We start from the raw sequence: 27,428 nt of genomic DNA on the forward strand, positions 1-27,428 counted from the left end.
CCAGCTCCTTTAGTCAGAGACACCGTGTCTGTACGTTTGTGGGCCTGCAGTCAACTGAAAAGCAGGTTTATTGGGGATCTTGGTGTGATATTGTTCTATTTTATTTTGTTTTTGATTAAAATAAAGTTAATGAATTAATTTAACATTGGGACTGCATAATCTTATTTCATGAAAATATTTATAGATAGATTGATAGTAGTTATAGATACACCTCCGATCTTATCTGAGAACTGTTATTTCTATTTATCTGCATCGCTATTATTTAATGAAAAATAAAATTAATTAAGTTGGAGCCGGGGATACGGACTGTAGCGCAACCAGAGAAAGGCGACAGAGACAGTGCTGCGGCTGGTGATGTTGAAATTAAAATCATATCCAAAGTTGATTCCTCATTAAGATAAGCCAAAGTTATTCAAAAGGGTATGTAAGAAAATATATTTTCTTTAGTTTTGTAAAATATAAGTGCCGTTGAAAGCTTTGTTTTTGTGTGTTACTTTCTTGCCGTGCAATACGTGACACCCCTCCCAGTCTGGTCAAGTAGCAGACTGGGAGGTATGTCACGTGTGGCGAACTTATAGCGCAGTGGTTAAGCTGAGTGGTGTGTAGACTAACAGCTTGTGGGTTCAATCAAATGTTTTTTTTTTTTTTTTTTTTTTTTTTTTTTTTTTTTTTTTTTTTATAAAGCATCTTAATGCACCTTTTTCCTCCCTGTTTGCACCTCCAGTAACTTCTATGCCAATATGTGACGAGTGAATTTCTCCGCTGTGAGATCAATAAAGCTCATCTAATCACATCTACTCCAATCTAAATAAATAAATACATATACACATGTTCAATAAATAAATAAGCATTCAATTAATTACCCCCAATAAATGGTGAAATGATATGTTCTCATAATAAATCATTTATTTAAAAAATGCTGTTATGTTCCTTTTTTTTTTTAAATTCCTTTTAAAATGCTTAACTATTTTTATTCTTTTATTTTCTTTCAAAAAATCACTAGATTTTAAAAACACTCATAGGTTTTGAAAGGTATTATATATATATAGAAACTAAAACGCTCGGATCATTCTGTCATTTTGTGTGCGTGTGAAGCATCTGCAATGTTTTCGTTAAATATTCAAATAAATAAGATGGACTTTAAACTAGCAGACACGTTTGGATTTTTGCCATTTAATTTTTTTATTTAATTTTAAAAACGAAAGAAATGGAAATGGGGTTTGACGAAAACCAGAAATATGGTCTGCCTGCATTCATGAACAACTTATGTTTGTGAGACCCCCTACCCCTCAGGACCCCCGCCTAATCAGTGCAAAAAATAACGACAAATGGCTTTAGCAGGTTATTCAGAGTTGACGCGGTACTTTGCAGACAACTTACTCTCTTGTTCTCTGACAATAGAATTCAACCACCACCATTTACAGAGACCCCCTCCCCCTCACAGCTCAACTTTGTGGTTTCAACACTGCAGCGAAAGTTTCCTGATATGGGGAAGAGTGACTTGAAGGACTGCATTGATAAGATCAACGAATTTCTCCGTACAACACGCAAATCATCCCAACGACTCTCAATGTAAACCTGTTCAGTATTCATCACAATAAACACATTTTCTCTCATGCTCTTTTCCCACTTTGTGTTGTTTTAAAATCTAATCTGAAATATAGAAATAGAAATTATAGAAACAAAATGTTTCACAGCAGTTTTTTCAGGAACAGAATCAGGTTTATTGACATTGTCAGAGAAGGAGTTCACAAACTAGGGATTTTTTTATGGTACAATCGTGCAAGATGACACATATAAGGGTAAATAGAATTATAAAAATATCTAAACACTGTGGCAATATATAAGCAATATCTATACCGTATATCCAGGTCTGGGACGGATTTTAGCAGGGGCTTACCGCAGAAGCAGCGAGTTTAAAAAAATAAAAATAATAATAAGACGTTTATGTGCGCTTATAGTCGTGAAAATACGGTAAATTCTAACGCTATCCATTCACAAAAATATAAATCCTACGGGAATGCCGGGGCCCCGGGCTGCAGCCCGTCACCCTCAGCACGGCAGAGGTCCCAAGCGCCACCTGGTGGTTGTCCGGGTACATTGCAGTTCTTTTTGAAATAAAAAAACTGGCCTCAGGAAATACAACGTGATTCACGTGGGAATCACACAGGAATCACGCAGGAAACCGTCCATTTCCAACCAGTCCCCACTGTACCACTGTGTGGCAAGGGAACATTAGGATTTATAAAGTCAAACTACCTAGGCCAAGTGAGCTTCAGTAATTTTACAAAGGTGGGCATTAGGATGCTGTATTTTCACTAAAGTCATCCAATGAAAATGTTGCTCTGCTGTGGTACGAGAGCGGAGCATATTTCCCTTGAATAGAAGCACTAGTCTGAATTCAAGTCGCTACTATTAACCTTTGCTGCATGTCTTCTCATTTCCTGGTAGTTCACTTTCATAAGAAAGGCCACTTGTGCCACAAATAAAAACAAAAATAAAGAAAAACCTAATGAACTTTATTTGCAGTGTGTTTTGCAGTATAGGAGGCTGATTACATTTTAACATTTTTAGACCCATTAGTAGTTGGAAAGCTATGTTTCATTGTCCCTTCATTTTACTAAAACAATGTTGAATAAAATGCATAGCATTTTGTTGTTGTAATATGATTAAATGTGAAAAAAAGGTTCTGGCGCCTTTGCATGGTGCTGTAGAATGGAGTTTGGTTTAAACGCTCAGCAGAAGGAACAGATGTACAGTTATTTTTTGTTGCATCCAAACCTAATTAACTAAGAGCTACCTGTCATTTTCTATCTTAATTCTTATTTGAAAAGAAGAAAAAAAAGGACAGGGAGAGTGCAGTGCAGCATTTGGGCTTTCAAACAGGAGACAGCTACAGCAGAAACACAACATCTGCTACAGTGTTAACAGAAGCATTCCTTGTTCCTTTACTGCCATGCCTGAGCAGGCTTAAAACCGGACAGCTCTAAGTTTGACAACCGCCTGATGAAGTGTGTTTTTTTTTCTAACTACACTTATCAAACTGCCACAAAGAAAAGGGCTATTTTGCACCTCAACAAGAAAAGGAAGTGTAGAACAAATCAGACAGGATATATATTTTCTTCTTGATTCACAAAGGATTGACAGTGCCTCTTTAAATTGTGGCTGCAACAGAAGAAAATGAAGTATTGTTTATTTCAGCTCAGAGAGGATGGATTGAGCTTTTATGATATCTGTGATAGCAACACTCTCTTTCCTTGTCTTTTCTTTACCCTTTTCTCATTCTTTTTCTCTACATCAAGACCTTTTTGTCTACAACTACCTGGTTCCTAGCCAGCTGGATCAATTCTGTCCCATTATATGGTGCTGTAAAAAAAAGAAAAAAAAAAAAAAGTCCAGCTGTTACAGTTCCACCCATGTGAACAGGTTAAATAGTGAAACAAGTAACAGGAGCAATTTTTTTATGGTCTAAATTGAGCAAATAGTATTTGAGGTTGGACTGTTCCTTCATGGCTGCCTTCCAGCTCCATAGTTTGTGATTTCCAATTAGAGACCCCTCAGTCCAAAAGCCGCTTCGGAAAACAAACACTCTCTCCCCAGGGTAGGATATGTGTAAGTGTGGGTGCAAACATAAGACTGGGAGTAAGACACAGCAAATAAGTTTAAATACTCGAGAATTTGCTCTTGCAATTTTCAAAAAAATTAGTTTTTTAAGCAAGGACAAAATAAAAAAATAGGGGAGTTTTGCTCCTTACAATTTAATCTTACAAATAAAGATCTCAGGTAAACAAATATTTCATATGATGTTTCCACATATTGTAAATACATAAAACATTTTGAAACATAAGTGCTTTAAAATATCAGATCTGCATTTATATAGGTAAATATGATTAAGTCAAAATATTATTAAAAGGTTTTAGTGACACGGAATAAACATGGAGGGGGTAGATTTGAAGCTGTTATTTCCACTACTTATTACTTAGTGTTATGGCTCACAGCTATTAAAACTCTTAACAGTTGTTAAAGAGGACAGATATTGAGATAAACTGTTCACAGATGTGTATCTAAGTATACTAAGTGAAAGCTGAGTGGGAGGAAAAAGTATAGTAGAGATACATGCATGCACAACAGGAATAATCACAGGCTTTAAAAAGCATAGGAGCTCATTCAGAAATGTGGGTAAAGTTTGCAAGCCCGAACCAGAGACATTATCAGAAGCATCTTAAAAGGGCAGTAAAAAACTAAGGACATGAGTTCCTCAGTGGTCCAACCTCCATGTTTCATATAAAATTACATTGTATACCAAATTTAGAAGTTAAGTTTCCAGAGGCTTGAGGAAGCTTGAAAAATGCTGTGCTTCCATTTGCCAAAACTCTTTATGTATATTTTAACTTGGTTTTATTAGTAGGACTTGGCAACTGCCCACAATGCCAAAAGTACAAATGTTTTTTTTCAGAATCAGAATCAGGTTTATTGCCATTGTTAGTGAAGGAGTTCAAAAACTAGGAATTTTTTGTGGTACAATCGCGCAACATGAAACATATAATATGGAATAGGTAAATAAATTATAAAAACATCTAAAACACTGTGGGTATAAGGCATGCAATAAAATAGCCTAATATATACACTTAAGATAAAAATATGGATATAAAATATAAAGAGTAAAATAGCATCTTTTTTTGACAATTTTATTACAGTACTTATTTAAAGGACAATGAATAACACAAAATAAGCAATGCAGACAACCTAACAGCTGCTAATGAACCTTCAGCATGAAAAACAGCATTTTAAGTTTTAATATGTTTTAAGCCATAGTCATCTGCATGAACAGAGTTTAACCATTGAAATATCCTGTATAATTGCACTGTATTATGAATGTGATAGATTTGAATCAAATGGATATGTTAAATTAAAGTTCAATTCCTATAGGCACATGCAAAACAAGCTAGTGTTTAATACATTACAAAAACTTGTATGGTTGTTCTAATGCATTAACCCATAGATGTTAGATGTGGCTCCTGTTAAAAATAAGAAAGGGTGTAAAGGAAACTGATACCTACAGATATACTATTACATACGTAAATCCAAATCAGAGGTAAGATCAAATGTTTAGTGGTCTCTAATTGAAATAATGATACTTGATGTTTTAACACTTAACTAGCTGCAGAAAAAAAAAAAGAATAAATAAAATACCTGAATGAATTCTAAGCTTAGACTTTCATCTCCAAGACTTTAAAAAGAAGAAAAACAGAATCAAATTTGTAATGAATTTGCATGGTGTGGCCCAGAACAGTGGGAGATTAACAATTTAACAATTTTGTAGTAATTTGTATTTGTTAATACAGATATGTATCTTATTCATGTTCTTTTCACAGACTTTAGATATTCATTTGAATGTGTGACTAATATTTTATGTATAAAACATTGATGATTCTTCATTTTGTGAATTATAGGCAACATTTATCTTTCACAATTAATGCAATGGCTAAAAAAAACAAAGCATTTTCAACTCTGTATTGATTAAAACTGTTATCAGACCATAAAGCAGACAACAATAGTTGTGTGTATTTTGTGGCCAACAGAGGTACTATATCCCACTTTTGCTTTAATCCTGTCTCTGATACTCTGAAGTGACTGTTCTGTGATGAATGAGGGGAGTCAAAACCAGGCGTGTCAAAACGGCCGTCTCTGGAGGAAGCTGATGTCCTTGTCCAAGAGATACAGTCTCAAAGACTCACAATGCATCAACTGCCCCCCAAAATCCCACCAAGGATAGAATATGTTTCTTATATTTAATCCAAATTCTAGGAGAAAGGTCAACCTTGCTTTTTTACCTTTCCTTATATACAGATATCTTTATACACTCCAATAAATAAATAACAAGAATTTTCACCAGTTTGACATTAAATCAGATGAAACTATTTCAGTTTTGGGGTTATTGGGGGTTACCAAAACTATTTGTTCATGATTATTATGTTTAAGGTTAATAAACATTTGACATAATAATCACATCTATATTGATATATTGCAATTAAGTGTCTTACCTGACATATTTTCAAATATAAGGTCTTTGTGATCATTTAAATATTAAATTCACTTACTATTTTTAAACATTCTATATTTGATAATTAAACTGTTTAGACAACAGAAAGTTTAGCCAAATTAATACAGATTTTAGACCACAAAAGGTATAAACTGTGCCTACTAACTAGTTACCCTGATTGAGCAGTAACCGAGTTGCTAATGCAATTACTTGATGGTAGACGTAACGAGTAACTATCAGGAATCGTGAGGGATCCGTCGTGGACAAATCGCTGAGGGCGCATGCGCAAAGAAGGATTCTTCTTTTTTTTTCTCCTTTCAGATGTGAACACAGCAGCGTGGCAGGGATGCAATTAGTGAAATGCAGCTCTGACTGTAAGATTGACAGACCGTAGTAGCCACGTTTGCTCAGCCATGTCTTTTTTCTAAATACATCGTCGCCTTTTCTTTTAAGGACTTTCAGCACAAACTGCACAAATTGACAAGCCAGCGCGTTTCACTCTAGTGAGCTTAATATTCACCTTCTATTTGTTTGGCTTCTGGATAGGCGAGTCAGAGCAGCTCCTCTCACTGCGGAGCTGGTGGTGTTTAGTCGTACAGTGTGAGCAGGTAGATCGCATCAGAGCGTCGGGCCGAACACAAATCGTGAGCTGTGAGCTCACACTGTACGACTAAACCCTGTGGTGTAGTCGTACAGTGTGAGCAGCAGATGCGTGCAACGACTGAAATAAATCGCACAGTGTACGCCCGGCTTTAGTTTACCTGACTGAGCTCAAAAGCAATCCCAGATAGTTGGTTATATTAGCTAAGACAGATTTGTGAACAAACCGAGCTCAAATGTAAAATTCCGATTTGACCTGAAACTTCAGATTGCAATCATGAAAGCACAATGATTATTTTTATGTTGACTTTTACGAATTAAATTAGGCAATTCCCATAATAGTTACATTTTCATTTTAAATTATTTTAAGAAAATGTTTTGATTTACAATGAAACCTTCAAATAGATTTGGAAGAAATTTAACAAAATTATGATTAAAGGATGAGATGCTTATTCTTTCCCAAACATGGCTGCAAAAATAAATTAACAGTGGGAAGACGGGGCATGCTAGTAAATCCTAAAAAAACAAGAAACAAACGAACAGTTAGGCCAAGAGTTTCAATAATATAATCAAAGCCTTGACTAAAACCTGTGTCTGAACAGTAACATGCTCACCACAGTATATCACACAGACTTTTGTAATCCCTCTTTTTCCACTACCACTACTGACCACTACAAATATCCCATAAATTCGTTTTGTCAGTCCGGACAAGGCTACACAAGAAGAGACTTCCCAGCTTTCTTTTTTGGGTAGTTTTCAAAAGTTTCCTGCCGTGTTGTGGGTTCTTCCCAGCATAACTAAGACTCTGAAAGCAGCTTATCTGCTTAAAAACGGTAGACAGAGAACTTGTGGTGAAGAAAAAAAAAAAAAGGTGTCTTAGTCTTCTGTCTGTTTCCTGGTTCACATAGAGGGCTTATTGAAGGCATTTGTGTCTCCCACTAGATTCTCTCTCCACCCTCCCCACTAGTCTAATCCACTTAGGCCCCAACTTCCTCCATTGGATTTGATTGGCCAGGCATCCAAATTTCCTCCACAGGATTCAGGGAAAATCAATAATCCTCAGTGGAGTGCAGAAGGAAAACCTTTTATTAACAAGGAAATGTGATTAGAACAATAGGAGTGTGGACTGGTTCGGGGCATGCGATTTTATTTGCCTTTTACATATGGACGTTGTTGAATTTTGGTATTAATATACTTCCTGAGTCACTATCGTGGTACCAAGTATTAGTTTTGAAATTGTTATTCTTGATTATGTCCTTTCCAATTTTATTAAGTTGGATCATTGCCTTTAGATGCTATTGCACCAAACAAACCAAATGCTAATCTCACAGAAACCCCAGGTGTTTCTAGTGGCTCTTAAAGTTTGACATCAGTCCCTGCTACCCCCCTCCCCTGGGCCCAATTTTCCCTGCATGAAGCTTCAAGGTCCTCAGCTGAGCTCTCTGTTTAGTAACAACAGTCTCACAATAGTGTGAATGTGTGTCAGACAGAATGGTAATGAGTATCCCTGAGACCCAACCCCAATCTTTCCCCCTCCTTTCTGTCTGAAAATAGATTTGTTCCTACATGCAAAACAGATATTGTAATCACATTTTCTCGTCCCTGATCCACCTGGGGATTTGTAGTGCGCACACCCAAAATGTAAATGAATGCAGCGAGATAGACATCATTGATGATAAATCACATTACTTTAAAATTCTGCTTAAGAACACAAGTGGACTGCATAGTATGCAACAACATGCTGCATATTATCCACCATTTGGCCATTTTCTTCACTGTATGTCTTGCTCTACTTAGTTTGTCCTGGTTTCTTATTTTAGTTTACATTGTTTTGCTTCATTGTGTGTTATCAAGGAAGAAAAATTTTACTTTCTTGACCAAAAGGTAACAAAAAGGAACCAGCACTCGCAATACAGTGATTTTAAGATGCACTGATCAGAATTTTTAAGGTTGATTTACTCTCACTGACTTTGTTGAGCTTATGATATCTTATATGACATGATATATAATACTGTATGATTGGTCGGATGTGACTCATAAATGATCAGATATATATCCAATATAGTGACACACATGGAAGTGCCAAGAATAAAAAATTTTTAGAGGTGAAAGAATGGAATTGGGCCGTTCCGACTACTAAGAAAAAGTCCATGATATGGGTAATAAATGTTGGTCTCATTGGCCTGCTGTGGGGCGTAGCCTCAGACTCTAATGGGAAGAAGGCCTTGCAATCTTCCAAGTAACTGTTAGTTTCAGTCTAGACTGCCAAGATTCAGTCTGGTTTAAATGCACAGTATCTGGCTCAACAGTAAAATAGGACAGGTTCAAATAATCTAAACAATTAGGTCTGCAGAGAGGAATCTTTCCTTCATCCATGACCTACTGTATACTCTGCTTACCCTCCAAGTCCTGGTCAGAGTCTTTTCAAACTCCTCCCTTCGGTGAAGGGCTGCAGAGAACTACTGGCAAAAAAAACAATACACCAAAGTGGCAGTTTTTTTCTTTTTTTTTTTTTCCCAGGCTGCATCTCTGTTGAACTAAATGGACACATGATAGCTAAGTTAGCCAGACACTTTGCAGTGACAATTAAAGCTTCTGCACTACAACTTAACATCTTTTGATCTATCACAGATATCAATGAACAATCACTTTAAGCTTGGTTTTTGCCGTGTGGTTGTTCTTTGACCTTCTTAGTACGATGCGAAAAATGGAAAACCAGACAGATAACTTGTTTGAGCACACAAAGTTAACGAGTAAAGTTGATTCTGATTTTAAATCTGATGTTCTTGAAATTGGTCTGTCGTTGATTCTCCCGTGGATTTGGTCTTGCTTTAGTCAAGGTCTTTTTCTTGTTATTGTGTCATTTGGTATTTGCCTCGGGCTAGGTGCTTTTGAGAACAACACTGGAAATGATTAAATCCCACCGGAATGACTGTATCGATATGTATTCTCACATCTAGGGCAATCAAAGTCCAAATAAATATGGGATGAAAAAGGGATAATTGCCCCTCTTTATAGATTAAATAATTGAGAACATGCCAAGTGTAATCAAAGTTTGTCGGATGTGTGTTGATCATCATGGTTCAGGAAATTCATCCTAACAGTTTCTAAAATGAAAAAGTCAACAGAACATTCTTTTAAATCAGGCAGATGTTTGTTGCTCTGTGAATGTCAAGAAACTCCTCATTTCACTTTGCACACATGCAGAGGGTGGCAGTAAATACTGTTTGGTACGTAAAGCATGACAGGGGTTGGCAGTCCTTAAAGATTTTTTTTATGTACTGTAGAAATTATCACTTTGTTATAATGACTTAATTATGAAATTGTCAAAGGCACTATTCTTGGCAATCTTGTTATTCTCTCGTTACCGTACTGCAGAGTCTTTGTGGGACAGATAGTCCAGCAGTTTATTAGGCCTTTGGTTTTAGGCATTGAATGCCTGCAGTCTGACTAACAAGCTTGGGGAGAAGCAGGGTATCCAAGCACATAGGGTGAGATAATAAATTATCTCAAAGACTTATGGGAATAGGAGCACTTTTGTGTGTATTTGTATGAACACATTTGCTCAGCGTGATTATATAACACTGTGAAAAAAATAGATTGTTTCTGCATGCTCCCCTTTTCCCTCCACCCTTAAAATGTTGAAACACCAAGAAATATTAATGCAGGTTGGACAAACGTAGGGTCCTCAGGGGAGGCTATCTGAGCCGTTTCATATCCTCCTCCTCTTTGTCACCTCCCTCCTGACAGGGACTGTTCCTAACCCTGAGTCTGTATAATGCTAGGAGACCATAATTTTTCAACTAAACTTTTGACAACCTCTGCTTGCATTAAAGTTTAGCTGGCTGTACAATGTAATTTGCTGACATTTCCTTTTTCTTTCTCTCCCCCCCCCAACCCTTTATCCCCACCCCTCCTTTGTTCCACCAATGCTACGCTCACAGATGTTTCCAACTTAACCTCAGTAGGTAAGTCATTTCATTTTTCATAGCACAGTCCTCAAGAGTGAGTTGTCTTGTTATTTTGGGAGTGATGTGAATGCATAAATATAGTAGAGAATTACATGGGACTCGGAGCTGAAGCAGCGCAGAGATGCTGCTGTAGGCCTATTTAAGGTGTGCAGTGCTCTGCAATCTTGTGCCATCCTATTTCCCTTGTTACACGTGAGAATCCAAATTGGTCTTATTTTTTTCAACTACTGGAAGTGAACTGTGTATCTTAAATTTGCATTTCATTCAAATAAGAATAAAAATGACCTAGATTGTTCAAAGAACATGACAGCTTTATTGACGCAAATAGGCTGAAACGGATGGTGTTTGTTTCCACCGTGTGGATAGTTGGTGGACATTATAACGCTGTCTTACCATTTATAATACACACCTCATCAAACTACAAATATAATGTATAGAATATTATTCATGCTAGCTGTATGATCAAATGTCAATCTGCATTATTAATGTTTTTGATCTCCCATATGCAATGAACTGCTGGGATGTCGTAGTGTTTGTTAGCGTTCATAGTTTAAAATTGAAAATAAACTTCAGCAACAATAATGCAAACATATCGATGCAGAAAAACAAATAGATATGTAAATATGAGTTGATCACACCAATATTGCCATTTTGTTGTGTCTTTCTACTTATACTGGTCTAATAGTTATTATTCTATTGCTATCTACCAAAGTGTTTCATATAAGCTTTAGTACGTACTATGAAGTAGAGAAACCCTTACAAATATTTTTTGTATTAAAACACTTGCATGATTCATATCGATAAATAAATATTGAAAAAACCTTTTATTCGAACAGTTGCACCATCTAAAAGGTCTAGTTACAGTTAGACTTGTGGAATCTGAGTTCTAATGTATAGAATCTGACTGACAACATGAAATAGGTTACAAGTATAGAAATACAGAATAACTTTTTTTAACCGTAGTTAATAATAAGCCTTACCAGGTGTCACCGGCCTCACAGGTGAAATCCAAAAGCACATTAGGATTCACTGCTGCAATCATAAATGAATATGAAACAATTTCAAGCACATACGCCCCCACTAGGATCAGGTAAGGCTGTTAGTAATCTAATGACGAAAAAGGAGCAATGTCAAAAATTAACCATTAATGAAGAATCCTAAGGCCATAACCACTACAAACAAAACCAAAATTCATATTCAAATATATATTTTTACATAGGATCATTAGGACCTTGGGAAAAATGCTCCTTGGACAGTCCAAAAAAGAAAAAAGAAAAAGAAAAGACAAACAAGCCCGTGGACTTGGTTTCCAAGTTTCAATACGTTTTGCTTCCTATCCAGGAAGCTTTTTCAATTTAAAATGTCAGAATTAGCTTTGAGTTCGAAGCTTTATATAGTAGCCCAAAAACTTGTATCCAAGTGTTGTAGTTTCTAAGCCAAAACAAGTTTTTGGCGTACTATATAAAGCTGCAAGCTCATTGCTAATTCTGATATTTTGAATTGAAAAAGCTTCCTGAATGGGAAACAAAACATATTTAAACTTGGAAACCAGTGGTTTGTTTTTTAACTAAGAATAAGTTTAGAGGTAAACCCCTGCATACTCTAGACTTTCGGTTTCAGAAAGCCGGATAGCAATTATTCCGAGTCAGTTTCATACTCTATGAATCAACACTGATCAGAAGCAGGTTTTCTTGAAATTATCCTTAGTCTGTCATACATCAAAGGTGAGATCAAACAAGAAAACCATCAGCAATAACATGTCTTTTACTGCTGAAATCTGTGTTGGAGAGCAACTGCTCCTTACACTCCATGTGATCAGATCCATTTTTAATAGGGATTAATAGATTTTTTAAGCATTTTGCCAGAGTTAATATTTAATCCCAATAAATGGCCTGCCACAGATCACTGATATAATACAGCGACATGATTTTTGTGCTGCACTACGTTTTTATGCTGAGGGCAAACTAAAAGGGATTTAGCGTTATACTGTTATCATACAGATCAAATGCCGATTAGATCGATCACAATTTCTGTAAGGTGTCATCCTTCTCATTTAGTAGAGAGGAAATTCCCTCTCTATCATGTGTGACAGTGGGATATGAATGCAGACTGGAATAGAGGCACTCATAAAATCGGTTTCCTCTTCAAATATTTGAATGCTTTAGGTTTTGTATTTTTTTTTTTACTGTATAACTGTGATTTTCAGGCAGAAAGAAATATACTAGTTATTAAATTGCCCCCCACCAACACACACACACACAGTTTTGTGGAGTTCCCTTGCAACAAATCCACAAGATGAACAAAAGATGAATTCATACATTTATTCATTTAACATGGTAATACATGTAGTGCTGAGAATAAAACTTCTGTGCTATGATCAATCTTTATTTAACAGTAGGAACAGTATTTCCTTTTGTTTTAATGCTTTTTGCAATCTCTATTTGGCATCATTAATATTGTATGTTCTACTGGTAGGAAATAACCAATATTATGCTTATCTCCTGTCGTTGCAATAATGGATGTTGTTTTTTTTTCTGTGTTCCAAGCAGGGCTTTAGTTTTTGCTCAACTCTGAGCTGAATTAATTCAGAGTTGAATTAGCTGATTAATATAATCAGTTCTGGCACTGAAAATCCTGAATATCGCTAAGCAGAATAATTTGACTCTCTCTACCCAAAATAGGTTAATCCCACCTTCATGGGCCCATGTAAACCTGCAGATCAATAGTCGGTAAACTTAAAAAAGAAAAACAAGAAAAAAAGAACATGAAACATCCAGATCCAGACCAGTAATAATTTCCGCTTGTTATTCCAAGTGCTTAAGGACAGCAGTTGCTGCTAAGGTTTATCAGGTACTAGGCAATTCATTTTAAAGATAGGGTTTGGTTAGTCCTTTTCCCTTAGTAAATGAAATTGTAATATCAAATACCATAATCATAATTAATCAGTTTATATTTGTGTGAAATGAAAAATCTTTTCAAATAAAAATAAGACTGAACAAAAAAAAAATAATTGGCTTCTATAAATTCTGAAATGTACAATAATATGGTTGTGTTATTCAATTTACTTAGACTTTAAAATGGTATAGATAGCAATATGTTTAAATTTTTTATTGGATTCATCCTGTAAAGTTGCCTACTGTTGGTCTTTTGAGACTGTAGAGGTTCATCTTTGACAGATTGTCAGTCAAAGATGCAAAAAGCAATTGACATACTTGCATATAAGATCAATGTGGAGTTGCAAATAATGCTACAATGCTCAACTTCATACACTGATATTCAAATTGGAGAAAGCTTCTGAAATGTACAGCAATGACATATTAGGTCCACAAATAAAAACCTTGGTACACATGAAGCCACAGTGCAAGCAATTTTATTGTTATGTGGCCATCTTTCTATGTACTGCCAAAACAAAATCAAGCTAAAAGATATCCGTTAGATTAGCCCAAAACATTTTCTTTTTCTTGAAGCTTAGATTTAGAAAAAGAATTGTGTTGTCTCAGAGTGCTACAAACAGTGTTTCTTTTACCACAAAGAGTAACTTTCATCTTTTATACAGAAAAGGAAAGTCAAACAGAATCGCTGTAGAAATGAATCGGATCTGTTTTATCAAGTCCTCTGAGCATTGAATAAAAAAAAAGGTGAAATCTGCTGAAGATAAAATATATAAAAGGAGTTTTGGTTCAGATGATAGAATCCTGTCTTGGTGACAAAAAGAAAAAAGGAAAAAATTCAGCTGGATTACAACTAAGAAGCTAAGAAGCCTGTGAGCTCACACAAGCACAAGTCTGAGGCCACAGGAGGATGACAGTCACCCTTCGCTTTATCTGAGACAGATGACAGCAAATCCTGTATATTGGAGCTCTTGTACTCAGATGATCAGCAGGGAGACAGATCTGCAGATGGACGAAGGTTGTTTTGCAAAGGGCAGGACACACTGGGAGAGAATGATGCAAGAAAAAAAAACCCTCTATTAATTCATGTTTTAATTAGGCTTATTTGAGGTGGCAGCAGCAGATATCAGTTTTTAAAATAGACCGACTCCATCAGCCTCTATAGATTGGGCCCACTGTTAGATAGCGATGTACAAGGCTTTAGCCTTGACATAAACATAGTTAATAATGGTAACAAATTAACACAGATATAAATTTACTTTATAACATGTATAAACAAATTAGCTTGAAAAAGGGAAAAATAACAGTTTGGTGTAATGTGCACCAAAATGGATATATGATATCAAATCACTGATATCCGATCCAACTAATTAGTGAATAAAGGAGATGGTATCTGTGAGGTAGTTTTGTCAAGTATCAATAAGGTGAACCAAAAAAAAAAAAAAAACAGCTTCAGCCACTGGTTCCAGTTTCTCTGTTGTCTTTTATTCAGCATTTCACTCTGACAAACCTTCCTGAGCTTCACAGAGCTCAGTGCTTATATAATCAAGTGGCAACACACCTGCACTTGAGTGGACCAAGCCTCAATCACACAGGTAGAAAAAAACAAAGTCCAGACAGAGAAACAAGAATAAAATAATCTAATTTACAAACTTATCTAAATAAAGAAAGAGTCTGCAAATTAAACAATGTAATACAAGATAACTCAAAAAGTTACTTTAACTCCAAAGGAAACTCTCTAAATGGTAGAACCCACAAGGTAATGGATGACATCATCTAGTCAATTTAGCAGGAAATACTTAGACAAACAATGGTGAATAAAAAGGAAAACAAATACCATGAATATCCAATTTCATCCAATAATCCAGAAGTAATAACTTTAACCTAAACATAAAGAGATGGAAACTGCAACATAATGCTAACCCAAACCCGGGATAGTGAAAGTCAAAGTTGCAAACTAATGTTTAAATCTAAGCATTACAAATCAGATGAAAGAATAAGGGACAAGTGGTAAACACAAACTGAACCACTTTGTCACAGTATCTGATCCAGGTTTGGGATCGGTGCATCTCGAGTTTGCACAAAATATCGTAACTAAACAAGCAAAAAAAGAGGATTGTGATATTTATCACTTCTAACGCAACTCCAATACTTACTGCAGATCCCCTTGCCTTTTTCAATACCTACACTTTTTTTTTTGGCTTTAATGTTATGATAATTACTGCTAATATATTATCCTGCTGCAAAACAAGCAAAATGACAGATGAATAAGCACAGACTTCATTGTTTGGTTTTTCTACCCTTTTCTTTTTTCGTTAAGGATTATCAAAAATAAAAAAAGGACTGTAGACAACTCCTGGCGACTTCGAAAAAATTGCCCTAGAATGATTCAGTACTTTTTGCTGACCTTTAAAATGTAAAAAAATAAAAAAAATAAGTAAAAGTAACTACAAAAAAACAGTAGTAAAACAAAAGTAGTATTACAACTACCCTATGTGTTTAATGTTATTTAACACTAAATGCCAGTTAATGTGTAGTATAATACCAATGATGTTGTTTGCACTGTCAATTATACCCAAGAATTAATTTGATTGCATTTTTAATTGAACTTATTTGGGATATGATCTATTGCACTGTCTGGAGTTTATGCTTTGATATATTTTCTAGCTCTGTTGACTGTAAAAGACAAAATCTCTTCTTTTATGCAGTAATAGACATCTGTGCTTTGTTGTAGAAAGATTACATCACACTTAAAGCAGAAATTAAGCTGCAACAACCTGAGTAGGCTAACAGTTGCCCCTCTGGGTTTGATGGAATAGGTGAAAAAATGGAAGAAGGTGGAGCGTTCTTTGTTTTGCCAGACTGTTTTCAAAGATACTCAGTGGGCTGCAGGAGAGAGAAAGAGGTTAACTGCATGACTGATCCACTGTAGCGGGGTGTTGGATTGGGACAGCAGAGCACCAACGGTTCTACACATCTGCTCATGAGAGGAAAATGAATTACCTCATCCAAGGTGAAGCTGGTGGATTGTCAATAAAAAAAACAAAACCGAAACCATGTTCATGATTGGATTCATACTTACATTCAAGGTCTTGCAACTTTTAGATATTTCCCTGCCCTACACACCTGAATCAAATAACTAAACTCCCCTACAAGCAGCAGCTATGTTGCAGGAAACTGGCTTTCGAGAACTTGAGTTTGAGACCACTGATGTACATAAATGTGATACATCGCTAATGTGTTTTTTTTTTTTCTGAGAGCACCCTGAGATGTCTTATTGTGTAATTGAAAAGTTCCTTGCCACTCTAACCAGATCAGTTTGGCCAGTCAGTGGAGCATCTGTGATCCGTTCTGGCTCTCTGTCTTTTGGAGAAGGTAAAAAAAAAAAGAACACCCCTGGCTAGCTGAGAATAATAAGTACCCATGGGAAGCTGCCAGATGGACGTTTACTGTGAGCCTAGCTGGAGAGCGAGGAATCTGTCAAACATCACACCAGGCATCTGTGGGGGGGCAGTGCAAGTTCACGTCCACTACAGTGTTGCGGATGAGAGGAGGGCTCTTTATCTAAAAGCTGTTGGAAACTTTTTTTTTTTAAATATCACATCTACATGATGCATTTACCTGCTTTCCAAGGTCAGTAATTCACATTGCATTAAAGCATGGAGGTTATAGTAAGAGCTTTAAATAATGTCTTCATAATGGATTGCGGAGAGATTTTTATCGCCTTTTTCCTCCCTGTACTCAAATGTTAGGCCAGTTTCCTGGCAGGAGCTGTTTGTTAATCAACACTTGACTTAATTCCTAGGAAGATAGAGCTATAATGCTAACAGGTGGTTCGCAACTTAGACCATATGGAATCCGGCTATACTGTACAGTCATTACAAAGAATGATGAAATACAGGTGTTTATTTCTGCTAAACTCCCTCATTTCATCATACAGCTGATAAAAACCCTGAACTAGATTGCTTAGACAAATGCAATATTACCTAATACTTCAGCAAGGCATTTTTGATATAGATATGGTCTTGCTCAGAGCTGTGTTGTCGCCTTACATCCAACAGGCAATCAGGGGTTGGCACAAAACTGAAGGCCAATTCATACCTGACTCATTTGGTGTAAACAGACCAGTGTTAACTTGTGTTAACAAGCAGACCAATATTCACTTTTTGAGGTGGTCTTGGTCTACTTAAATAGAAATTGGTCTAACCCAAATGCAAAAAGCATATGTCTATGTAAACTTAGAAGACACCTTAGTCATAAACCTACATTTACAGTGGTATAGTGGAGGATCTTTGTGAATATTTGAAAAAACCTGCCCTCTCCACTTAAAAAAAAAAAAAAATGCACATGTACATGCACAACCCTGTACCCGCTCCCGAGAGGGAACTTCTATTAAATGTGTGTGAGAGGATGTACAAGCCCATTTCTCCTCGTGCACGCTCTGTTTAAAAGTTGCTGTTTGCATCGCTCATACAAGCTTACTTTCCTAAATTTTTGCAATTTTTTCACTATGTCAGACTCACCACCGGTAAGTGAAAAAGGGGGACGAGCACATAGGATGGCCTTTTGTAAACATATCACCAGAATGATTGACAATTAGGAGGACCACTTATTTTTGTGATCTACCTTGAAATATAACATCCTCCACTATACCTTTAATATAAAAATAAAATAATATCTGTTCTATATCTTTTGTTAAGCAATGCTGCTACCAGCAAGCAGTGAATCTCTCTCGGCTTGCAGAATGCATTGTACGACACCATAAGAAAGTTGCAGATATAAAGTCCTGAAATCTACTTGGACTGAGCTGCTCTAGACACTCACAAGGATTTTTGCAGCTGTAATAACAGCGTAAATATGTAAAGTAGAGGTAATGCATGCATGCAGATCTCTTCTGGTAGTTTTTATCAATTCATGGGTCTGTGCTACATTCTGCCTCATTTCTGACCGATAGAAGGAATAATCTTGACATACGTGGCTTTGGCGTGAGTTATAATAGTCCACTTCCAAAATGTATCATTTTAAGATGAACTAGAATAAACAGAGAAAAAAAAATCTATCCTCCATCCACCCTCAGCTCATTTAATCCTTGAAGACATACAGTGGGACTAGTGCCTATCTCCAGCACTCATTTGATGAGAAGTGGAATACACCTTAGACCAGTTGCCAATTGAAAACAGGTCAAGGAAAAAATGCTTTTCTGAAGTCACCAACTCAAGTTGTTGAGGAACATCATCCTGCAACTTTTAACACTCTAGACTCAAAGAGTGAGGAGGTAACGTAGTCATTTGATTCAGATTCGCAAGAGACACAAAAAAGAAAATCTAAAAGTTCCAAGATGTAGTTCACAAGGACCGTAGGCTTTAACATTGACCTTAAAATTCAAGGGGGTGACTTCAATACTTGACAGAGTAAGCCACAAAAGGTCATTGCTAAAGAAGCTGTCGGTTTAGAGTGTTTTATCCAAGCACATAATTGTAAAGTTGAGTGGAAGTTTGGAAAAAAGTGTGCTTAGAAAAAGGTACACGACAGCCTTGAGAGGGTTGTAAAGCAAAGTCTGTTTGAAATACTTTTTTTTTTGAGAAGTCTGAAATTGCAGTGGTAAAAATCTTTCATGGTCTTATGCAACATCCTAAATATTCTGAGACAAATAATTAATATTTTTCTGTTTTGAGCCCGTAAACATCAAAATGTAATTAACCAGTTTGATTTATTTACTATAGATGCAGCTGTATGTAGTTTGTGAAATTAGGATGAGGATTACTGGACACAGACTTCAATTTCTTCCAAATAAACATACTTTTATGTCAATTAATTCCTTTAAGTCCTGTCTTTTGACTTCTAGGGAACACATCCCATTTATATATTTGTATACCCCCCTCCCTCTTCATTAGAAAGCTATAGGCAAGGAATTACAATTGGCTTATTATGCTGAAAGAAGCTCGAGGGTTTTTGAGAACGAATGAGAGAGGAGGAGCACAAAGAGTTCATTCCAGCATTGTCAGCAGCGAAACAGGAGCTCGTTTCTCTTAGACAAGCCGTGCAGTTATGATTGCATTATGTCTGGCAGTTCTCCCTTCAAACAGGAATTGAGCCACACTTGATCAGGGATATGACACTGGCAGAGACAGGAGCAGAGTGATTGCTGGCTCCTTAGTTAAGCAAATACCATTATTCCGTTGAAGTCTAAAAGTAGATTTGTGCTTCATTCAAGGCCAGCCTGGATGGGATCCAAAGCACCAAGAGCTCTATATTTCGGCATTGTGGATTCTCTGAAATGGTCTCCATGGATAATCATCTTTTTTTTTCCTTTTTTCTTTTTTTTTGTGCAAAAACTACATTTATAATAAGATAATAAAGACGATCATGATAATACATTTTTAATAATTCAAGTTTGTTTTTCTGGGCTGTTCTACTTTTCACTGAAAGAATCTATAATTCCAAGATAATGTAGAAATGAATATGTGTTTACATTTCCAATGAAACCTCCTGCAGCCATATCCTAAAACTATTAATGTTTAAATAAGGAGATTTCTGTGGTTGGCTTTTAATGTCTTCTCTCATTTCCTAACTGTAGCTCAGAGGCCAGTTAAAAAGGGCTCTGACTGATGGCTTGTAAGCGTGACTTGCATATATTTTGGAGTAATGAGAGCAGAGTGACAGATCTTTCTAATGCTCACTTCTAAAGGCTTCTTTGGAAAAAATAAGTCTGCTTACAACAGAGTGCCATGAATCGTCAATTTCAGTTTTTTTTTTACACTCTAGTTTTTTTTTTTTTTTATCTATTAGATTTAGGAGCTGGGATTAATACCGAAACAGGTAGATTGACCCAATGATGAATAAAGCAGGGGCATATACTATACGATTTTTTTGCCCTTTTCGGGCCAATTCTCGAGTCATGCGAGAATTTTGAGATTGGGCCGACTTTCAGCCTGATCGTGCGTCATGTAGTGTATAGGGTGTAACGAGGGCTGATCAGCCTCTCACGAGAACCTCCCGATCAGGAATCGTAACGTCTGGGAAATGAAACATGGTTGAAATTCAGTCGGCCGTCGTGAGATCCCATCAGAGAATCGGTGTGTGAGAACAAGCATCATTGTCATACAGTTTGAGCTGTATCTGCGTGCAACAATTGAAAATATCATACAGTGTATGCCGGGCTTAAGGTTTCATTCTCAGGCAAAGATTTTTTTAAATCAAACTGAACTGGAATTTAGGGCATTATAGATAGTTGCATCCATGCAAGATTCACAGCACTTTTAAAGGGGAAACAGACCCACAGCTCGACATCTACTCCATCATAGAAAACAATAGTCAAGAGGTGTTCTTCCAAATACTCCTCTAGTGTTTCTCATCAGAATACTCAAAAGTTCTCCTGGTGTCATTTAACCAAGGCATTTCTTTGGACTTAGAAAACTTCATATCTTTATGTTTATTGTTTTAGGAGAGATTTTTTTTTTTCGTCTGAAAGTTTGATAATGCATTTTGTTAAGTAGGTTGTGTGTAAAACCAAGTACAATAGATGTTATTGAATTCCAACAAAATGTTAAATGCTTTGGGCTGTGCCTATACACCTGCCACGCAAAGGATTTTGGGCAACCGTGTAGCCCCAGCAGAGGCTAGGGATGCTGAATGGTCCTTATCAGAATCAGAATCAGAATCGGATTTATTGCCATTGTTAGTGAATAAGTTCACAACTAGGAATTTTTTGTTGTACAGTCGTGCAACATGAAACATATATGAAATAGTAAATAAAATTTTAAAAATCTCTAAAAACACTAGGGTATAAGGCATGCAAAAAATATACTAATATATACACTTAAGATAAAAATATGGATAAATATAAAAAGTAGTGCTGTCAAAATTATCGCGTTATTATCGCGTTAACGCGAGGCCATTTTAACGGCGATAATTTTTTTAACGTGAGATTAACGCTATGTGGTTTTATGGTACAATTTTCCAAGTACATCCCGCTGCAGCCTGCGGGAAGGCGGGGCTATTTTCCCCCAGTCTATGCATTTTCCATAGGCTTCGAGAGCGGACCTCCTCAAGGGAAAAAGACGCTCATACACTGGGTGACGCTAGTGCCTTTTCTTTAAGCCCCACCACCAACAAACAAGTTGAGTGTCTGGTAACTAGTAGCAACCTGAAATACGCTGAGAAAACAGATTACTGAGGTGAAATGGAATCTGCTACGGCACTCTTGCTGTCTGTGTACGCTACAAGTCGGTATCGTGTGTGTGTGTGGGTGGGTGTGTCTGTGTGTGGGTGAGTGGGTGTGTGTGTGTTCTCATTTTTGTTAAGAGGCTGAAAAGTAACTTTCTAGAGCATAGACTATTTTGATGTATTGATTGAAAATTGTTCATTATTATCTTGGTTAATTAACATCTAATGTTAACTGTACTACATTTTATAGCAGTAGGGTAAAATGCTTGTCTTTGTTCAAAAGACTGTATTAACTGTAAAGACTGTCTTTTACATCAGCCTGTTTTCAGGGCCTTTTTTTTGGCTACATATTTGTTATTTTTTGCTACATGCCTCCCCATCTCCTTGCCATATGTTTCTATGGCATAAATCAGTGTCTGTGACCTGTTTTCATTTAAAAAAACGAACATTGGCACAAACCTAGCCTGTATGTATTTTTTGTATGTCATCGAGAGTATTTAAATGATTTTCAATCAGAAAAAAAATTTGCGATTAAAATGCGATTAATCGCGAGTTAACTCAGGCATTGATGCGATTAATCGCGATTAAAAAAATTGAATCGATTGACAGCACTAATAAAAAGTAAAATGTACAAGGTAGTGAAAATAGAGCAGTGTGCAGTACAGCAGTGTGAATGGCATGGGCAGGTTATGGAGTCTGACATATAGTGTTCATGAGTCTTATGGCAGAGGGGAAGAAGCTGTTTTTATGGCGGGAGGTTCTGGTCCGTATGGACCAGTTATGCTAACTGCCTTGGTGCTAGGAGGTGGAGAAATGGGCTTGTGCATGCTCTCGCACGCTTTTAATAGGCGTTCCTCCTCGGGAGTGGATACAAGGTTATGCAAGCGCATTTTGTTTGTAAAGTGGAGAGGGTGGGTCTTTTAAAATTTCGTGAAAATCTTCCACAATACCTTTAATTGTACTTTCATATTTGAGGTATTTGGATTGAGCCTTAGTAACACCCCTGTGGCACCTTCCTACGAGAAGAAATGGAAGCAGGGTAGACTGCTTGGTTGTTTATTATGTTTTAATGTACCTTCTTAACCAAAGAAATATTCCATCCACAAGGTGGCGATGCTGTTTTCAGGTGTTCTTCCTTTCCTACCTCCTTATTCTGCATGGAGAGGAAGAAAAATGTGGGTCCAGATTAGGAATGACCTGGTTACAAGGTATATCCTAGAAATAAAAAGTCACAATTTCAAGGCTGCTGAAGTTTTCTATCACACTGTTCCTGTTGTCTAAGTATTTTCTTTCCATAAATCTAAGACAAGCATCGGAGAGAGGCTTCTCCTCTGGTGGTGGATAACAGAGGAGTTTTTAGTTTCAGCTTAGAAAACAATCCTGCAATTTTGGTTTTACAGTATTTTAAACACAGGAGATGACATTTACTGTACTTGTCTATAAGAACTTGTTGACTCTCTAAAGATGGGGATAAAAACATGTACATTTACACTTTTTGAGCTATATTTGGTTCATAATATATACTGTATGGATTTTAGGGCGGAAATTGCTTCTAAAACAGGGGGTAAGTGGTAAATATTTTATCTATGTTCTCGTGACTTGCACAACACCAGGTTATGACTCTTTTAAAATAATGGAGCTATGAACTTTTAGCCTAGGAAAAATCTTACAAACCAACAATTGTTATTAAAGAAAGAGTAAAACACTTTGACCCAAGCAGTAGCTTAATTAGAGAAATTGAGAAATGTAATCTAATCTATTTTTTTTTAAGTCAATATAATGCACTTGGAGTGAATTGATCCTTAGTCTGGGCTGCACCTTCTCAAAAACTTGTTTATGTAAGTAGAGATGTCCCATCCAATATTGTTATTGGAATTCAGTCTGATATCAGCTAGAATGAATATGGAAATATGTCACCCTGCATTTTCAATCTTTAAGTAAAGTGATAAAAACACTCTGCTTTTTTCTGCTTGAAATGTATGTTACCCATGGGTTAATAATATTTAAGTCAATTGTTCCCTCTTTGGATATCATCACTCGATGAAACCCTTTCTAAAATTTCAAAAATGTATTTTGATTTGTTGATATTGTAAGGGTGCAATATCTGTATGATTTCAGACATAAAATTGTTTTAGGACACCGCTTCTAAAGCCGGTCGCATCCATCTCAGAACCAGTCATGTGCTCCAGAGTGCCTCTATACGCCATCTGAGCTTCCCCTCATCACAAGACCTAATTCTAAAAAGCTGTTGATAGCCAACCAAACAGAAATGGGACTTAAGTGATGTTGGATTTAATCTGGAGGGGTGAAACTGGCTTTGTCCTTACAACTATCCATGACAGAAAACTGCTGACCCAATGCAGTCTGCTATCAGATTGTAAAACACAGAAGGAATTTGTGAGATTTTGTGAGTGTGGCTTAAAATGGCTACAAAACAAGTTAGCACCTAGTTAGCCTAGCGCTGGGTTAAAATTACACAGTGTTGCTTGGAAAATCATTTTTATATTTCTTAGTTTTTGATAAAAAATTATGTTATTTATACAACTATAATATAATTGCTTTGGGAATTGTTCACTTAAGTTTTTTTTAAAGATTTTTTTAGTTTAAGATTAGGGTACGGATTTGATTCATTGCTTTTTAACAATTTTTCTAAACACTACTTTTCATGTTAAACACATACAGATGCTGTAATGCTACATTGCAAAACATCAGTTTGAATAAACAGGCCTGGGTTGCCCACTTTATTCGGGTGAAGGGAAGCTACTTTACAGAACAGATGGCTTATGTTTAATTTTAGCCATAGCAGCTCAAATAACAAAGCTCTATAAGTTTAGTCAGGGAGTAGTACATTCATCAGTTACTAAAAGCATATGGCGGTGGCATATTAAGGTGTCATTTGCTCTTTTTCTCTGCCTTCTTTGCTGTCATAAGAGCAGTGCAGAAGCCAAGCATTAGATCCTCTCTTCAAAGGACAAAGTCTGTTTATTTGTTGGGGAGGGGTGGTTGGGCACCCAGGTTTGGATCCTAGTATTTCTTTTTGATAAATTTTTCAAAGCCCTTCAATTTTTTTTTTTAACTCATTTATTAATTATAGTAGTAAAAGTTAGCTTAACTCTAGCCTTCAATCATATATATTGCTGTTCTTTCAGCCTTTGCATCGGTAACATAAGTGATTTTACTTTTAATTTGAGTTTTTTTAGGACTGTTGAAATGTGAAGAGAAGTCAAAAAGGCAATTTATGTAACTGTGTCAAGAAGGGAGTTTTATTTTTTTATTTTTATTTTTTGACAGATTGAAAAAAATCTTTTACTTTCATAGCTTTTTGTGTGGACATTGAAATAATAGGCCTTATTAAAAGTTTTTTTTCTAATATTGTATTGGCCTAGCTGTCAAATACTTTCTTGATTTTGATCATCCGTTACCCTGACTTCTCCAGTCCGTCATGAAAGAATAGTGGTAACATAAATTATGTAGGATGAGAAGATTAAATGAACATAATGTGCAATACTTTGAAAGGCGTCCATTATTCTTTGCTTTTACACCTTTGTTTCACATAACACATGACCTACTTTATTATATAGGGGAAATAAATATATGCCATACAATGCTTTAAATTGAGGTTCTTCTTACATACTGCTAGAGCTACAATGGAACGTGTTTAAACAAAGCATAATTCTGTGCTAGTATGGCCCTGTAAAAGTGCATTTCTAAAACCAAATTATCTGTCTTTTTACTTTCTTTTCACAGTAACTACATCTACCCTTGAGGGAAGATTGCTTTAGTAAATCAGTTAGTAAAACTGTCTGGGCTGACCTTACACTAACTCTTTAGCAGTGGATGGTGAAAAATAAATTCATCTGAATTGTAAAAGGATTGGGGCCAATTTAAAAAATAAAAATCAAACTAATTTATATGAATTCTTCCGACAGATTATGTTCTTCCTTTATTTTTGTTTTGTAAAACCCTTTTAGATGACAAGTGTTCCTAATCTGAGCTACATAAACGGTATTGTAATAAATATTTTTGGCAAAGATTGCAAATATACATTCACAGAAGCTTTTCATCCAACCAAATTTGTGAATTCCAAATAAGAATAAACCCATATTTATGTTGCTTGCTGTCCAAATAAGTTCAAGAAACACCCTAAACAACTTAGGGACTTATCATTAGATGGTCTGTGTGTTTTCAAACAGGTGAAAAGGTGTTTGTATGCATAGATTAGATCTTCAAAGAAGGTGCAAATAGATTTTGATTTGCAATTCAGCAGGCAGATTGTGCAAATAATTTTTTTGTGCGTGCCTTCATCACTATTCAGATCATTTTCTAATGACCAAAACATGCAAATTGATGGTGGGAGGACATAGAAATGTACATATTTACCACATGCTAAGCGATTTTTCCAAATCGGAAACTAAACTGCGGCACAGTGTTTGTACCTTCTTTTTTTGAACAGGCAGCAATTATTGCGGCCAAAAAGGAGCTACAATGCCAGACGACAGAGATAGATTCTCTCTATTAAAAAAACATAGGAAATAACAATAGATAAATAATATTACTGAAGGAAAAATGCAAGTTTTTTTTCCTCACTCAAATTAATACAACAACTATGTACAAAGAACTGAAAGTAGGGAAGGGAGATCAATCAGCAAACAAAGATGGCTCCCTCATGTTTGATAGGTATCTCTATATCGCTATCAGTACTAATAACATATATTATGTATTACATTATAGTTTAAAAATAATCATTATCATTACCTCGATCTCCTTGGCTTTGAACCTCATCTTTTTTTATGACCACTCTCAAACTTCCAGTAAATTCATCCACAACACACCCACTTATTTCACTAACAAAAAGTTTTGCATGTGCAATTTAGCACCTTTTATTTTGAATCGATGAAGATCAGTTTGAACTTAGTTTTAATTAGCGCTTGACTTACAGGCAACAAATAGGATATAGGCAACATAGATTTCTATAGGCAGAAAAAAAAAAACCGGCATGAAAAATCACACATCCTTTAACTATCATTGACCAAATATGGAATAGTTTGTGTTGGCAAAATAAAGTGTTTGGTTGTAAGGTGAAGAAAAAAAGTAAAGAGGTTCCAGTGGTGCACTCTTCTGAAAGGCACAGATAGGAGATATTCTTTGGAAAAAAATAAAACTACCCTTATCCTAAGGCATGCACAGCTTCCAACATATATACATCCGTACACTTGTTTCTCTGGTACACAAAACAACAAATTGTACAACTTGTCTGCACTCTTTAACACCATGCCTAAGGTTAATGTCAGCCCTGCTCTCACTACATTAGCCCCTATTTTTATAGGCACTGTTGTTCAGGAAGGAATTGATACTGTCTAAACACCTCCAGTACCCTTTCAGTTTCTTCCTCCTCGCTAACTTTCCGTTTGGACTCCTCTTTTATGCTCAGTGTCTCTTTGCGTATGAACCCTGGAATACACTGTACCATGCTTTCTTCACCAAAATAAAGAAAAAAAAAAACACCCTTCAGGCTCCCCCAACCTCCTTATTGTTATTCAAGCTCTCTCTAATAAGCAGCATTAATTAGGCTGCTCTTCAGAAATATAACTCTCAATTTTGTCTTCAGGGTTTGGTCATTAAGTGAACAAAAGCAGTCAAATGGCTGACACAATAAGCTGAGCTGATTAAGTGTGCAGCCAAGACAAAATGTGGCTAGGGAAAAAACATAGAGGGCCCTCCCTGGTTTAACATCACATTTTTCTGTATTGTTATTGT

At 36.2% G+C, this 27,428-nt stretch overlaps 1 protein-coding gene across 2 annotated transcripts in view; it reads left to right on the forward strand.

The window, feature by feature from the left end:
• LOC119771469 (receptor-type tyrosine-protein phosphatase delta-like) overlaps nt 1-27,428 on the forward strand; it is a 601,694-nt gene that overhangs the window by 145,020 nt on the left and 429,246 nt on the right. For both annotated transcript variants that reach the window (XM_038267465.1, XM_038267464.1), the window contains exon 4: nt 10,588-10,611. The gene's annotated coding sequence lies outside the window, so the exon portion shown is untranslated. The remainder of the gene's footprint in view (nt 1-10,587; nt 10,612-27,428) is intronic.

The sequence above is a fragment of the Cyprinodon tularosa genome, unplaced genomic scaffold (assembly GCF_016077235.1).
Source record: "Cyprinodon tularosa strain WSP-4 unplaced genomic scaffold, ASM1607723v1 ctg674, whole genome shotgun sequence".
NCBI classification, from domain to species: domain Eukaryota; kingdom Metazoa; phylum Chordata; class Actinopteri; order Cyprinodontiformes; family Cyprinodontidae; genus Cyprinodon; species Cyprinodon tularosa.